Genomic DNA, 16410 nt, shown 5'->3' on the forward strand with positions numbered 1-16410 from the left:
AACAGGTACAGGGTCGTTCCATACTAAAAGGTAAAGACGAGATTTCAGGACCCTTTGACAGGTGTGTGGGAGACAGGGAAAGCAGCAGTCAAATAAGGCATAGTAGCAAAAAGAGTAGATAAGAAGGGGCAGGGAATTAGGAGGAAATGGACATGAAGAAGGTAACAATGAGGTGAGATTAAAACGATTCCACTGTTCTACAGCTACACCACTAAGACAGAGAACAAGCACTGATATGCCTGTCACTAGCAGAGTGGAAAAGTAAGATAAACTGAAAAACAAAACAGGCAGAGTGCTTGGATTTTGAATTACACTAAATGGGTTAAGCCAGGCACACATCAGTGAACAGGATTCTAAGGACTAAATGTGCCTCACAACCCTGAGCAGGAAACCAGACAAGCTTGCCTGCTGCCAAGGACAGCTTAATTATCTAACTGCAATGATAGTTAGCAACCCCTCTATCATACACACATGTTCCTCTCCCCCATCTATCCATCTGGTGTCATCCCACCACCACCTCCATATAAACTACCTCCCACTGCACAGGGAACAAGACACCGCCCCCAGTAGTGAATGTATGCCAAGTCACAGCTCAGGACACCCTCACTACCACCTGCACCTGGAATCAGCAGACGGACACCTAACGTCACCGGTCACCCAGACGAATCTGCGGGGCTCAAAAAACGATGTGGACTGCAGGTGATCAGTAGCCCTTAGCACGGCTTCGAAGACGAAAATCTGAAAGAAGGAGAAAGCAAAAGAGGGGAAGACAGAAAAGATAAAAACAAGAACATTAAACTGAAAAGGCACCCACAGTGCCTGCCTCCTAATTGTCCCCCGGGATGTGAAGGCTCTCCTTCTTGGGAAGGGTCAGCTGAGGACTGCGGCCCTGGAGAGCTACCCCAGTAAAACTTTGCCAAGAGCGCCACGCATGGCCCAGCTGTCCCCGACGGAACACCAGGAGCCCGCATGGCACAGAGAGGCACTGCCAGGCAGTGTGCGGGTGCTGCTCGCCACAAAATTTACACGGAAAGACCCACGAGTCAAAAATAAAAGAAAATGCTGAACTTTAATTTCTCGAGAGGGGACTAAAAGAAGTAGCAAGGGACAGCATCTAACCAAAAATACACTTTGTGACTCAAACAAACCGACGGAGAAAAAAACAAAAACAAAATAAGCAACAGGTACTTCAGAGGTACTTGGCTCTTAAAGACATTGAATGCTGTATCGGGCTTTTAGCAGCGGTACATTTAAACTGCTTTCTAGTTTTCTGTAACCTAGAAATGCAGATTAACCAAAGCACTGGAGCCCTTGCCCCAGAGGGACTGGAGATGGGATGGCTGTGGGGCAGAAGGGGTTAACAGCTCGTTGTGACACCCAGTTTCCTGCAGCGTCATTGTTGGACAGCCCAGAGTGACTCCCGAGTGCTGAGCTTGCCGGCTCGCTGCTCCAGCTGACGCGCGCTGGGCCCTGCGGCGACAGCTCCATATCGCAGAGGCCCCAGAGTGCCAGGCTCCTGTTCTATAAATACTCCCGCACCCATCACACCCCATTAGACTCAGCGAAGTCTGTCCCTCCATTCCTCACTGCGGGCACCTAGCCACTCGCAGGACCCAACGCTGTCTTGTTCAAGGGGCAGTGATCCTAAATAAACCCACCCGCCCCCCTTTCCTCACTCCACTTCTGTGCTCAATTATGCAGCTAAACCGACCCATGCTGACAGGCCACCCATACGCTAGGCAGCACAAAAAAGCTCTGAAACAACAAGGGCTAGGGGATAAAAGCTGTAAGTGAAAGAGTAAACTACCAAGCTATCGGCAAACAGGGCACAGCTCTTGTTAAAATCTAAAGCCCAGCACAGATGCGTTGTCAAATTAGCCTAGGAGTTTAGGATTGGGTAAAATATTTAAACCCTTTATTTGATTGAACAGAAGCCCACAGACTCCATACAGGTAGACCTTGATTAATGGATTGATATATTGATTGATCCATTCATCACACTATCAATTTTTTGGGCGATTCCCACCTCAATTGTTTAAAATATCCACCATAACACATACAGTACATGTGACTGCATGTATGACAAGGCTGATCAATGAAAGAGGGCAGGTGCAGAACAATCTCAAACGCAGTAAGTAACTAGTGACTATTAAAAACATGGGACATACTTACACAAACTTCCAGGAACGTTTCGATAATGGCAGCCTCTTGCAGGACCTGTAGTATAAGAAATAAAGGAAAATGATTAACATACTGTAACCTTAATTTCTCTTTAAAAATATGTATATTATACAGCCCATATTCACTTTTCCATTTAGTTGGTCTGTTAAGAGACATTCTAAATAAAGCATCAAAGAAGTAAAATTAATAATGTGCAGGACCACTTTGTGTAGTATGACATCATGTTTTGATTACAGTTACAGCAGCTTCTTTGACTGAAGCCCCCTCCATACCAGCTCATATCAACCCACAGTACACGGTGTGCTCACTGACATTTCATTCAAACTCCACCCACCCCTTTTCACCACTGATCTCACAGTCTCTCATTGTTAGTGGGGGTTTTATACAATGGCCCTGCCAGGCGAAGAACAGGGCTCCATTCCATTTGGAATTCTCCAGGATTCCACACTTGCCTCTAAACAATAAAACTAAAAAAGAAATCCTTTGGAGTGCACAGAAGAAACCTGTAGCGATCCTGAGCTGTGCGACTCAAGGTAACTTGGTCATTACTGGAATGGAAGACCTCGGAGTAAAATCCTTAGATTCCCACTGGACTATATTTTCCCAAACCAATGTCCCAGTATGGTGAACCAGGACGCCTATAGGAGATGACGTCCCTCAGTTAAGATATTAAACTCAGGTTTTAACTAATTGGACATTAAAAGGTCCCAGGTCATAGTTCAGAAGAATAGGGGTGTTAATCCTGGTGTACTGAATGAAGTGGGTCTTCTTTGGTATCCTATGGGAGTGAAAGAGCTGTCTCAACACAGGAAATTATAAAAACGAATCTGGTTAACCTTCCGTTTACTTTTCATCATGTTCTGTTATACATCCTCAAACTCTACCCTGAATCTCACATTGCCTATACATTGTTGTGCAGTGAAACTTCCAGACCACAGCAGGCACAGATTATGTTACTGTGGCAAAAATCAAGTTGACATAACTCTATAGATTTCCACTGGATTAGCAGACAAACAAAGCAATTTAACTGATAAGTTTAAAACTGAAGAATCACATTTTCTCTCTACCTCTCTCCAAAAAAAGGACCCCTTCGAATTGCTGCACTGGGAACATTACAGGTATGTAGAGGCCTTACTGTATGTCTAAAAGCTAAAGAGCTAAGCAAAGGAGTTGACAGCACTGAATGAGGATATTAAAGCCACTCCCTAAACCATCCCAGGACATGTGGTTCTCGGAATTGGGTGGTTTCAAGATGACGCATGGTAATGAAAAAGCACTGCATTTCTGCCCTGCTAATGCAGAGCATGTCTTAGTCCAGCATGCGGAACCTTCCTTTTTCCATTAGGACATGAATTATCTGCTGCAGGAAACCCCCTTCTGGAACTGTGGAGGTAGACTCTGTGGCACCTTATCATTCCTTGTGAGGCAGCAGTATGGGTTCTCACAAGGTCGTGCTTATGAAGTGCTACTCCGTATGCACACTGTATAATGTAGAACTGGTTAATAAAAGCCAGCTTAAGATGTTTGATGGATGCATAAATAACTTTAAAAAACAGCACTGTTGCTGCTGTTGAAACTCCATTTAACCACTCATTAAAAGCATACAAGTGAAAAATCTTTTTGCAATGGGTATCACTGAGATGTTACATGTGCATCTTACAGTTCCACTCTCCGCAAGCAGTACATAAACACCATTACTGATAAGAACAACAATAAAGGATTGTCAAGTCCAGTGTCAAGTTAACCAGCACAGTACTTTAAAGTAATTTTGGCCATAATAAACATTTTCTTTTAAAAGAATGTTTCTGATGTATCACACTTGCCTCAGGAAATGTCATACCCATTTTGAAATTCATTACTTTAATTGCATATAATTTGTGAAATTAATTACTTTAATGACAATGCCCACCAGTCTTTCCAGTGCGCTCCTCGTGAATATCATGTGTTTATACTTGAAAACATGGCGGCACTGACTGTATCACAGCCTAGGTTTTGAAACCTGAAGGACCCATCCATCATCCTACAAAGCTAAAAAAACAGAAAATAAATAATTAAAAAAATGCAAAACATAGGAGAGGGGACCATTTGGCATGGAAGACAGGAGAAATGATTATTAAAAAGTCATGAAGAAATGGTTCATTTAATTCCACATACCAAAAACAAGAGGAGATTCCCTGGTGGTTTACAGAACATTTAGAGATGCAGAAAGGTTTCAGGAGGTTTTAAGGCTGCGGGGTGGGGGTGTTAGTCCTCAGGTTCCCATTTCAGACCTGCCCCCTCCCCTGCCTCCCCCGAGATCAAATAAACTCTTGACCCTTGTTGAGATGGCGTTTAGAGGATTCCAAGGGCAGGCCTCTAAAAGCCTCTTCCTTTGTCCAATACTGCTGCAGAGCCACACTACAGGGCCAGAGCATGGCTCTTTCCCCCATCCACAGGCTTAATGGGCTCTTAGAGCTCACCCCTGGCTTCCAATCGCTCCTTTTAGGACTAAAGTCAGTCGGAGGCTACGCCAGAACAGCGCCTGAAGCTCGTCTTGTAAGATTGAAAGGGTTTTCTCTGGGGGGGTGAGAAGTGTGAAATTGAAGAATGAACGAGGCTGATACCTGGTCAGGGCTTGAGCATGGTTTTGGACAAACCACAAGAAAGTTGAAGTCTTTATGAAGTTAGAGTCCATGGCCCAGGCAACATAACGGGAACCAGAGTCCTTTTAGACCGAACTGAAACAGAGCTGCAATGCCATCTGAAGTCTGAGTTTAGGTGCCACTGGGGTCATCATTGTTATAGGGAAAATGTAGTCTTTCATGCTTTACCATTAGCTACTGCTGTTGTCTCTTGCTTTTCTCTGAGCAAGGCAATCAAAAGGTTGTTATGCGTTATGATAACAAAACAGAACAGTTGAAACGCAAACCTTGACAAACACTTTCACTGTTTTCAGAAGAGGGATTTTTTTTACCAGTTGATTTTGCCTTCAGCTTATGGCTCTATGCCTTGCTTCCGGGAACAGAAACCATGAATTGATAACCTCAGCAAAGAGTAAACAGCCAAACGCAGACAGGCCACAATGCCGTCTCTGAAACTCCCCCAGAGTTAGCATTCCAGGAAACCACTTCAGCCTTTCCTGACGCAGGAAGAAGCAGCACAGAATTTTAACACTGTACTGCCAAACAAAAGTAAACCAAATCAAGAGAAGGAAAGAACGCCAGCCTTTTACCGAGACCAGATCTCTGGCTTAAAACCCAAGGTGGGCATACACGTAACGCATCATCCTGCCATGTCTAGAAGCCCTTCCCTTCTAAAAACCTTTACTGCTAGTCTCTCCTGCTACCAGTACCCTGACGAGCTGTACGCAACGCTGTGAGTGGATGGGAGTTTGGAGCTATGGAGTCCCAGTGTTAGGAGGAATGACAGGTGGGGGGTTCAGGGAGGTACAGTACAGTGGTTAAGAAGATTAAAGAGTGGACTGTCATGGCGCCCAGGAAAGGTGAGGGCTGCAGGCCACGTGACCCCGTACAGCTTGCGGTGTGCCAGGCCCAGAAGGAAGAATGGCTCAGTGTTGCAGAATGACCTAGTTTTAACAGCAGAGGAATCGGATGGGGGGAGGCAGAGGCAATGCCAGAGCCGTTAATAGGAAGACCACTGCAGGTTAAGAAGCCGAGGGAGAGGAACAGGCTTGTGAAGGGAGAGGGATGCTTTCCAGGCATTCATGATGGATGTGTGCCCTGTGCAGGGAAGCCATGCTCGAGGCCAGAGGAAGTCTCTTGGCTGCAGGTGAATAAATCAACTCCAGATTTGACCCTTCCCGGTAGTAAGGCTGTAATTCACAGGGAAGAGGGTCATTTCAGACACGCGATCATGTCCTCTGTTAAAATACCAGAAGATGCCTAACCTGTTAAATGGTCTGTCTTTCACAATAGTTGCAAAAGCTCCAGTCTTTAATGACATTACACTTCAGTAAGCAAACATTATCATCTCTGCAAAAAGCCTTTGTATTGGGAGACTTTTGCACCCCACTTAATATCTTTGACAGAATTCTTATGTCATTTATTCATGAGGGAGGACTGAAATCATGTGCATTTCATAGAATTAACCATGAATGTTTATGCCTGAAATTTTTGAATCTCCAAATGTTAATCAATTGTGCTCGTCACTGACTCACAGCTGAGCCTGTGCTTGCCCTTCCTGCCACTACATACTTGGGTGTTAAACTATCTATGCAATGTAATATTTTCAATTTTTCTGATTCACACAACCCTTAAACCACAGAACGGGATTAGACCGATTACACTGATTATGAACAATAAGTGTTAAACAAGCTTTTCCCTCCAGTGTTGCATAATGTTGACGATAGCTTTTTCTTTATTTCTTCCATCCCTCTGTAACAAGTAATCTAAGTTCATCGAGATAGAAACCCAAGCGCTTCTCCCTTTTTGAGAATTAAATCCATACAGCGCTCTGTCTTTCATTGAACTGTCAAGATTGGGATGTAGGGCTCCGCTTCTTTGACAATAATTCTAGAAAAGGGTCTCATGGACAGTGTATAAGGTTCAATGAGATAGTTCTCTTCCTAGCTGCTCATCCCTAGATCAGGAGTCTTTTTTAATATTGAAACCTTGGGAAGAAAAACACCAGGCGTGCATCATAAAACACAAGAGCTTATTCTAACACAAACTTTCCACCTCTTGAAGGAAACTCATGAGATGTTTGAGAATGTGTTGAGCTTGTGAACACTAGTGCAGGTTAATAAAAAGTCTGTCCTCTCCATCCTAGTTTTCTTTTAAAGCTGCAGCTCTCAGCCCATATGAAGCTTTGAGCCAAGACGTCTGCACGGTGTCTTCTGTCTTTCCATTGTTACACCATGCACTTGGCCCAGTTCCCCACAGTGCACATCGTTTGTCATTCCATTTGTGTTTAAAATGCAGTTACCAGGATTTTGTAGAGCTATTGTACTTAACTAAATGACTCTGCTTATACCACAGTAAATTGCTGGGAACTTCTACAAGGTAAAGTAGAACCATCAGCAGCAATAGTTTTTATCCAGCAAAAACCAGTGTCTACTATTAGTGTGTGATTAGGACATCACTAATCACACACTAATAGAGAGGGCTTTGGCTTACAGTACACAGCTGTCCTCTTTTGTTTTAAATCACTCGTATGCATATGCGGGAGCATGTTCTACTGTAAAATTAAACATCCCCTAATTACCCCTCCTTTCCTCTCACTCTGAGAAAAGTTGAGTGCTGGAGCAGTGACACCCTGGTCACTGCTCCTTCTCCCATTAGCTAACCTCGCTCCCCCCCAGCTCCTGCAATCTCCTTGTCCCTCACACATTGCTGCTCTCCTTTCTCAAGGGAGTAGTGATGTTGGAGCTGGTAGTGGATAATTGTGCTACTGCCAGCAGACATCCAGATTTATACATTTCAACGTGCTTTATTGGCACAGCCGATGAGTTGAGCCACAGCAACACAACCCCTTCTTTAGTCCTGACAGGCTCTGGCCTCAGGTCTCAGTGACTCAAACTCTCATCTTTACAGACCAAACCTACATCTACTGTTATCACAGCTCTCCATTTGCCTGCAGCCAATCCCAACAGGACTCCTTCGTCGTTCAACGACTCGGACTCCACGTGACAACTGCGCCACCTGCAGTACACCGCCTGCCAATATAGTGTTCACTTTCGTCCCTTCATGGTGCTTGGAAACTTGTTAGCCTTGATGAGCAGCTTTAAAAACCTGATCAAAAATTATATTTTGTTTCCTTGATAATAGGTGATGCCTCACTGAAGACACATGGATGAGCAGTACTGTCAAAGGAATCTGGAGGCTGAAGTTGTCAGTAGCTATTAGTAACAGCAACAGAAGTCAAAGTAAACTGCTCATCAGAGCAATTAAAGAACATAAATGCTTCACCCACTAATTTAATGCATGTGGCTCTTAGCTATTTCCAGGTTGTTTGTGGTATGCTGCTCAGAGGCATATTCGTCTTCCTGAAATCTGAAGATAAAAAGCAGTCTTCCCTTCCTGCTGCCTAGGACACAGATCTCCTGCACAGTGAATTCCCTACCTCACCTTAGTTGAAAGGAGATCAGAGCTCAGAAAACAAGGGATAAGAAAGCAAGACATGACTCAGCATATAAAGAGCAAGTCCTGAGACAGATGAGGAGCAGTGATGCCTAAGAAGCAGATGAGTGTGAAATGGCATGGAACTCAATTTACTTTTTTAGGTCATAAATATTTTGATATGAACTTAATGAGCAGCAAATGTGCCACAACATTTATATAGACTTTAAGCTGTAGCCAAATATATATAGTGTAAATCCAAATAACCAAGCCTAGCACTGTGAAGCTAACTAGCACTTTGCAGCTCTATAACAGAATCCAACCCCCAGTGCTTCCTCTCTGAGCAGGCACTTACGCAGCTAATTAAATTGGCCCAATTAGTTCAATGAATTGTGTTCCCTTCCCCCATATAGCTCTTAAAAATAAGAGGGGGTGAAAAGATAGTGGCCGGGGGACATTAAAAATGCTCTCATTCCATCATTTCAATGCAGTGATAAGTTGAACACTATTACACAGGTAACAGAACCGGAATTCATCAGTTCAATTCAAGGCGGACTCTAGACCATCATAAAAATGAACAAAAGAATTACAAAAGCAGACACTTCGCCCACATATTCCATAAAAACCTACACAGACTTGCAAAAAAAAACACACACACAGTGCTTGCACCACCCCCTGCCTCCCCCTCTCTGGGTGCACTCATTTCCAAATTCAAGCCTCACTTGAAGGCCTATTCACCCCTAAGTATCACCTCATCCAATGGCAAAAGGCATCTGCTTGCTGGTTGCCTTAGCAACATCATCACAAAGGGGAGGAGTAATGAAATCCTGGAGGGCAGAGGGGGAGGGGCAAGAGGGGGGGTATCCCCCCATAATTCACACAAGCAGAGGAAGCAAACAAGCAAGCAATGGGCTTTTAACCATCTACCCAAGATGATATTCTGCTCACCAGATAAGGCATTATTTACATTTATCTGTGTGTGAGGCATGTCCCCTGGGAGGGATAAATAAAGGCAAGACCTAAATACTTCCCCATGGGAAATGGCAATGTAAGGATATGAGCTATTTTCAAAGACGGAGCTACCTAACAGCATGGGGATAGGGTTGGGTCAAATATCTCCATGCTTTTACAAGCAACACACTGTATGGAAACATTCAGATCAGTTGAGAATGCATAAGTATCCATGATAAAGCAGCTCTAGAAGTTAATTCCCCAAAAAGGAGATTTACTTTGAATACAATATTTACACATGAAAATTGATACTGTACCATAAAACAGAAAGACAGGTGGCTGAAATTATACAAGAATTTTAAAAAAAAAGGTCTCCTCTGCAATTAACGGAGATCTGTGGCAACACTAGAGCTATGCAAAACGGGGAAAGACGCAATCCCTTGCTCTGCGGCTACTGTAGCAAAAGAGGAAGGAATATTCAGAGACTGTCCCAGCAACAGGAAGAAGTTCTTTCCTCAGATGTGCTCTCATTTTCCTCACACTTATTTCCATTTCATAGCACCTTCAACTGGTCGCAAAAACGCACCTTCTCCTTAACATACCCAGAGCACTGACCACAAAGCAGTGCAATTTTTTCTGGGATTTGACACCAATGGTATCATTCAAGTTTTTCCACTTGCGCTTGGAACCATTAAGCCTAATCCTGCATTCCAGCCCGCTTGGTGGATATTCCTGCGGTATTAAAAGGAGCACCTCGCTCAGACTTTCACTGGGAATATTGTGGTCTATTTCGGCTGCCACACTGCAACAGGGATGGTGCTGTACTAGAGATGGTACCATACACTCAGACACACCAAGGAAACTGAATGGCTTTGGCTCGGAGCAGAAAAGACCATGTGATGACTTGATTCAGGTATTCACAGGGGACTCCTTCAAGAACGACACCAGGATCTAGGTACACGTCTTTGCATGTTTACACAGAGGACTGTGAGAGTTTGAAGCTTACTCCACAGGATCCTTGGAAAAGGGACAAACAGAATATTAAGTTACTAGCCAATAAATGAGCAATGTGGGCTCCACATGGCCCCCCTCTCATTTGTAACCTCTTTAATGCTCACAAAATAAGAGTGGAAGTGTCCAGTTTTATCCACAACACCTGGGTTGTTGTTGAAGAGGGAATGCATCAGAGCCCATTACCAAACACGCACTCGAGCTTTCATGCCTGCCCTGCGCCGTGGCGATACAGCTGTGTCTAAATGTCAAGCCTGGTTATTTTGAAAAATAAGACTCTTTGTAAAATATCTAATGGATACCCTGTATTTGAAGATACAGTATCAGCCAACCATCACATAAATATACATACAATATATACTGTAGAAGAGGAGAATTCTTATCAGTAATTTTTACTATGTTCTACATAAATATAAAAAGACTACCTTTGGCACATTTCGGTTCAAATGGTGAAGCATGGAACACGGATTTCATTAAAAAAACTGTCAAGTTTATATTTCAGCATTTCACTCTGCTGTTTTACAAAGCACCTCTGGCACCATGCACAGAGAGAAATCAAACAAAAAAAATTTTTTCTCAAGATTCGATGCAGTACTGCGGCCTGGCCTAGAGATCACTCATAGGCCTTATTGCCTGCACCAGTCCATCTGCCTGGTTACCGTGGTGATTAAAGAAATTCCATGGCTCCTGGCAGATCTCAGCATGCTGCCTCCTGGGATACAAGCAGGCTAGCGCGGTGATTGGTGCAGTCAGTTGGAGGTGAGAATACGTTCCCCCTGGGGGTCTAATACAAGAAGGATAACAAAGAAGAAGGAGCGAGGAGGGGTGTAGGGGGTTTAGGGTGTGAAGTTTTGTGACAAATGGATTTTGTAAGGGTTTAATTAAGGTATCTATGGTCGCAATAACAAGAACGAGAAACACCCCTTGGGCTCATTAAGGGCTTTACTTAGTAAACAGGCTGCAAAGCCACAGCCCTCAGTCCTGTGATGTTTCCATTCTGAGACTCATTTCCCACAGACAGGTGGGGCTGGACAGACCAAAAGCAAGTCAGAGACCAGGCCATGAGTGGGGTGCGAAGAAACTCTGACAAGTAATTGATTGTTATTAAGCACCATCAAAGCTCACACCCACTGCGGCAAGCCTGATAAATAACTACGGTGGAAACACTAATAGTTGTGTGGACAAAAAGTCATCTTTTAGAAGCCAAAGAAATCAAAACATGCTCTAGAGCCAAAATATTTGGTGGGTTAGAAGTTTTGGAAGAAATTCTAAGTTTTTAGGCAACAACCAGGTTCTGCAGTAATGTTGAAACTTGAGCCTTCACTAGCCACCTCCTCTGGTGGCTGACACACCAGAGCCAGAACAGACTTGCGCTTCTTTTTGCCTACAACACTGACTGAACTCTTACACCTTTCCAGGCCTGTCCAGGCCACGTCTCTGTGTGTGTACCTTACATGATCCATGGCCAGTGTGCTGTACTGGCCCTGTGAAAAGTTCAGGGGTTGGAGCAGAGGAGTATTTCACTGTATGTCAGCTACACCCAGCATGCAAGTCACACAAGCAGCACGTTATTCTTATATAGAGCACTCTGGTCCACCATAAAAGCCCCCACTGAGAGGATAGTGTAACTTCCTTAATCATTAGGGCACATCATTTATAGACTCAGTGCATAAAATTAGTCTGATGCCTTCAGCACCTTTAATAGTACTGTACTGAATACCCATTAAGACATGAAAGTTAAAGGAACTCATTAAACTGCATGATAAGAGTAAGTAACCACTGTATGACAAACAGGTGAACTCAAAAAAATCAGAACCACTCCCTCAGCTAGCAGTCTCTTTACCTTAGATATGAAAGGCTTTTAGGCCATAGGACTAACTGACATAAAGAATAGGCACTCTAACTGGGGCTGCCATGTTTCATTGTGTGCTAGGCACAGCAAGCTGAGCCTTTTCATACTGTAACAAGGAAAAAGGCATGATCACCTGTTCTACCTGCACTGTGAAGATGCAGCGTGCATGTAGGGATGCACTGTATCTGACATCACTGGCACTGAAAAACTGGAGGACGAACATGCCTTTTTCAACTTCAATACACTCTTCATTCAGCCATAGCAGAGGAGAAGCACGCTTCTACTTCTAGTCAAATCCATGCCAGTGATCTCAGCTAAGACCGCTGTACACTGACGCATCCCGCTAAATATTGATAAGACATCTGGTGCGATTTTATGCCATTCACAGGATGAGCTAGTTCAATGGGGGATGTTTGATCTGTGGAAATCAGCCCCACGGAGTATCCTCACGGACTGTGACGGGCAAAGCGACTGCATTTTGATCAAGCAATCTGGACTGGTCAATAAACATGGGCAACAGTTTCCTCTGCGAGTGCCAACCAGAGAAGTCCTGTCGAGGCATGCTCTTGCAGCGAGAGCGAAAGACGAGCTCCAAGCATTTCCGCCGAGACGTGATCAAAGGCTTCTCTGCACAGCCTTGGGACATTGTACACGAGAGCCAGAATATATCTATGCTGGCTTTTTACACAGCCCTGGTGGTTCCAATTGCCTTCATCATACAGCTGCACTGGGGCAGGCAGTGCTGGTCTGTCCAAAATTTCACAAGGCAAGTTACTTAGAAATTGTAATAACTTAAAGGCAGTTTAAAAAAAGAACCACTACCTCTTTAGACACAGGTATGCTAGGATTTTTACAAAAACACAATAGATCAAAGGACCCCCTGCTGGGTGAGCTGCACAGCTTTGTATCAAAAGACACACCTGCAAGCAAGGCGTGGAAAGTTAATAGGACTCTCAGCCGTTGTGCTCTGTGCCTCCCTACCACCTATGTTTTTTTAGATTGCAGCTTATTCCCAAGATACACGCAAGTGACAACACCAAAGGTCAATGCAAGCAGCCAGACCCAGAGACACGCTGCACAAAGAGCTGTCTACTGCTGGCCTTGACAAATTCCATGAACTCTTGTGTGTTTACTGAATCTCGGCTTCCGAAGAGATTCGTGAAATGCTTTTCTGATTTCCAGTAAATCCATCAATTTTCTAACCTCTTCATTCAATACAGGGTCGTCACAGTAGGGCACACACAGACACCAGAACAACCAACACTGTTCACTCATACCAGGGCCAGTTTTCCCAGAAGCCAACTAACCTACCAGCGTTTCTTTGTACTGTGGGAGAAACCAGAGCACCTGGAGAAAACCCAATCAAACAGAGAAAGAATATACCCATTCCATGCAGACAGATCCCACATCCAGAACTGACCTGGGCTTCAGCACTGCACCACCCTGGTGCCCAACACTGGTAAAGCCTTTTATTATTCTGATCATTACCAAATACTGTACACACACAGGATCCTTATTCTTTTCTGTCCGATAGCATAGACACACAACAGAACTGCTTTCTTCAAAACTACATAAAAACAGTTTTTAACATATAATCTTAAACAATGAAAGCAATCATTGTGTATTCTATTATCTCATTAAAATGTACACAGTGATGGGTTGCAGCTGAAATTCGAAACATGAAAAAAATGGTTTCTATTTCAACAAAACCTAATCAGTCATGAGAATAAGGTTTAATCTGCCCAGAGGGGAGAAGACTTTAATCCTAATATTTTTGAAGATGAGGCGGTCTCCCCTTAGCTATCGCATCCTTCCTTCTGGAAGAAAATGGGCTATTAACCTTTTTATCTCCAGCCCCAAACCTGAAAACTAATGGTTCTCACACAACATTACATTAAGCGGCTTGTCTAATCCACCGCGCTGAGCTCTCGGTACACTACAGCAGTGTCTCGTCTTTCTTGGGCTCCTTGAGAGACGGTAACTCTCCTTCTCACTAATATTATTTAGTTTATTTTTACTGCATTAAACTGGCCTTTTTTTGTATGCCTTTGCTGTCTTTAATAGTACTGGACTAGGGGGATTTCACAGAAGTTGTTCAATTGTAATCTACCACTAAAAATGTGTTTTTTCATGTATCTGGTGAATTTGTTTACTTTATTCATTGAAGTCTGTTTTTAGCCAGATTAAATTGCCATTAATCTTGCGGTCAGTAATTTTTAATTGACTATTTAATTGTCAACCATGCTCAGATTTTCAAATTCTATTAAACATATTCACTGTAGCGTTTCCAACCAGACACTGACCTCTTATCCAAAGGACAACATAATATAATATTTTCGATTAATAAAGGGACACAATATAGTAGATGCATTTGGTAAATTAATACATCATAGAACTGACAGCCTGAGACAGTTACGGTTTGGTCACACAAAGAAATCATGCATGTCAGACAGAGCCCTCAGTGAGGAAGAGGAAATTGCACCTGACAAAGAGGGGAGATAAGTGGTTATTGCAGATTGGGACATCAAGGAAAATTCCTTTTGAAACCCAAACAGCTACACTGCTTGATCAATACACTGATAAAAATAAACAGTATCAGCAATACCCTTCTAATTAACAATTCAGTATCTGTTTGTTTTTCTAATCAACAACCACAAACAGGTCATGCTTCACTCTTAGCTGAAACACAAGCTCTTAACACCACCTTGTCAAGGTGTGAATTAATATTGAAATATAGCAAGTTTTAATATTGAATCATTCTTTTCAGACGGGGATGCTCCGATACTATTTAGAACAGTTATTGTCGTCACTTACCCTGTTCTTTAATATATTTCATATTGCAACTATTTGTAAATTCCACCTTGAAATACAGAAAATCCTGTATCCTGCATTCGTGGACACCCATACATTAAAACGCAATTTCAGAACACTAAGATTGTTACTAACAATAACAAGAATTGTTTTAATCAAATACCCAGCTCACCTAACAAAATTAATTTTGTTAGGACTGCAGAACTTAAATGGTCATATCTAACTGCAAAAACCTGTGCTGATATTTTTTTCCCCCCAAATAAAAGTATCGCCTTCGAATAATATACAAATGATAAACGCTACTCAGAAGTACAGTGCCGATCAGGGTTACTGATGTTGCTGTACTTGTAAACACTGTGGCACATGCAAGCACACAAAATGATCTCTGATGAAACCGTTCTGCCCCAAGCGCTGCACCTGTCCAACAACAAAAGCCTTTCCTCGTGGCTAGAACACGAATAAAGTAAAAGCGGAATTACCTCTCATTCATGTGCCTAAAGTGTAATGGGACTGCCCCCGAGGCTGAAGCATCCTGTCCAATTAACTGGTCAAAATAAGCACTCCCTTCTCTTCATATTATATATATATTCTAAAAATAAAATCCAGACCTCTGAATCGAAGGTGTGAGGGAAGAAGATTCTTCTCCAGAGACGTTAAGACTGAAGACCTTTTTTTTTTCTGTGCATCTACAGCTGGGCTGCTATCTCTTTCCCTCCAGTCCCTCTCTCGCTCTGTTTTTTTATTACACTCATACAGTACATAAACACTGATTCTCTGTCTGGTCCTGCTTCTCTCCACTCTCCACCCCCCTCATGAATTATGAATAACCCCCAGCCCTCTTCCCATGTACACACAAAGCACTGCTGCCCACACATTTATCTGTGCCTGTGTTGAGGAGGATGCCAAAGCCTTCAAAGGTAGATGCCTGTCAGATGGATTTTCACATTTCACACTGCAGGCACCCCTTGGCTCCCTGGTTGACCTCTTAACCTCCTTACTGCATCTGGTTTCTGTATGCTCCCACAAGAGCACCAACAAATAAATCAATAATGCATTACAATATGCTAATTCTACTCACATATCCAATCAGGAATCCCAGAACAGAGACCGATTATGGGATGAAATATGTTATCTACTGGAGAAATAATAACAAAAGCATATGGAAGTACAGAATGACCATGAAATGATGAGGAATCGGCTTTTAATTCCGTTATACAGAATATGCACCCCAGGAAAAGTTCTAAAACATCTCACATGTGCAGTGAGGCCTGGAATGAAGAAACCAGAGCAATTTGACTTGAAGAAGTGCTCCGAAAGTAACAGGCTCAGCGGCCAACATTAACTTGTTCAAATAAACCTGGGGACCAAAAACCTGACCCTCCAAAAATGTGGTATTATCTTTAATCAAGAGGAGTGATTACTCTGGGATGGAGCAATGGGGGCTCTAGTCTGCTGCGTTTTGAGGCTGCAAATACAAAATCCAATTTAAAAAAACAAATTAGTCTTTTGTATTCCTGGCTGTGGCTCTCTCTGCCCACACACTCCCTC

At 43.1% G+C, this 16410-nt stretch overlaps 1 protein-coding gene across 1 annotated transcript in view; it reads right to left on the reverse strand.

Annotated features, from left to right (window-relative positions):
• nfasca (neurofascin homolog (chicken) a) overlaps window positions 1–16410 on the reverse strand; it is a 79981-nt gene that overhangs the window by 43924 nt on the left and 19647 nt on the right. The window contains exons 2-3 of the mRNA XM_088921817.1: window positions 2173–2217; window positions 620–738 (exon numbers count right to left, since the gene is read on the reverse strand). The gene's annotated coding sequence lies outside the window, so the exon portion shown is untranslated. The remainder of the gene's footprint in view (window positions 1–619; window positions 739–2172; window positions 2218–16410) is intronic.

This window comes from Atractosteus spatula, chromosome 7 (assembly GCF_055471065.1).
Source record: "Atractosteus spatula isolate fAtrSpa1 chromosome 7, fAtrSpa1.hap1, whole genome shotgun sequence".
In the NCBI taxonomy this organism is placed as follows: domain Eukaryota; kingdom Metazoa; phylum Chordata; class Actinopteri; order Semionotiformes; family Lepisosteidae; genus Atractosteus; species Atractosteus spatula.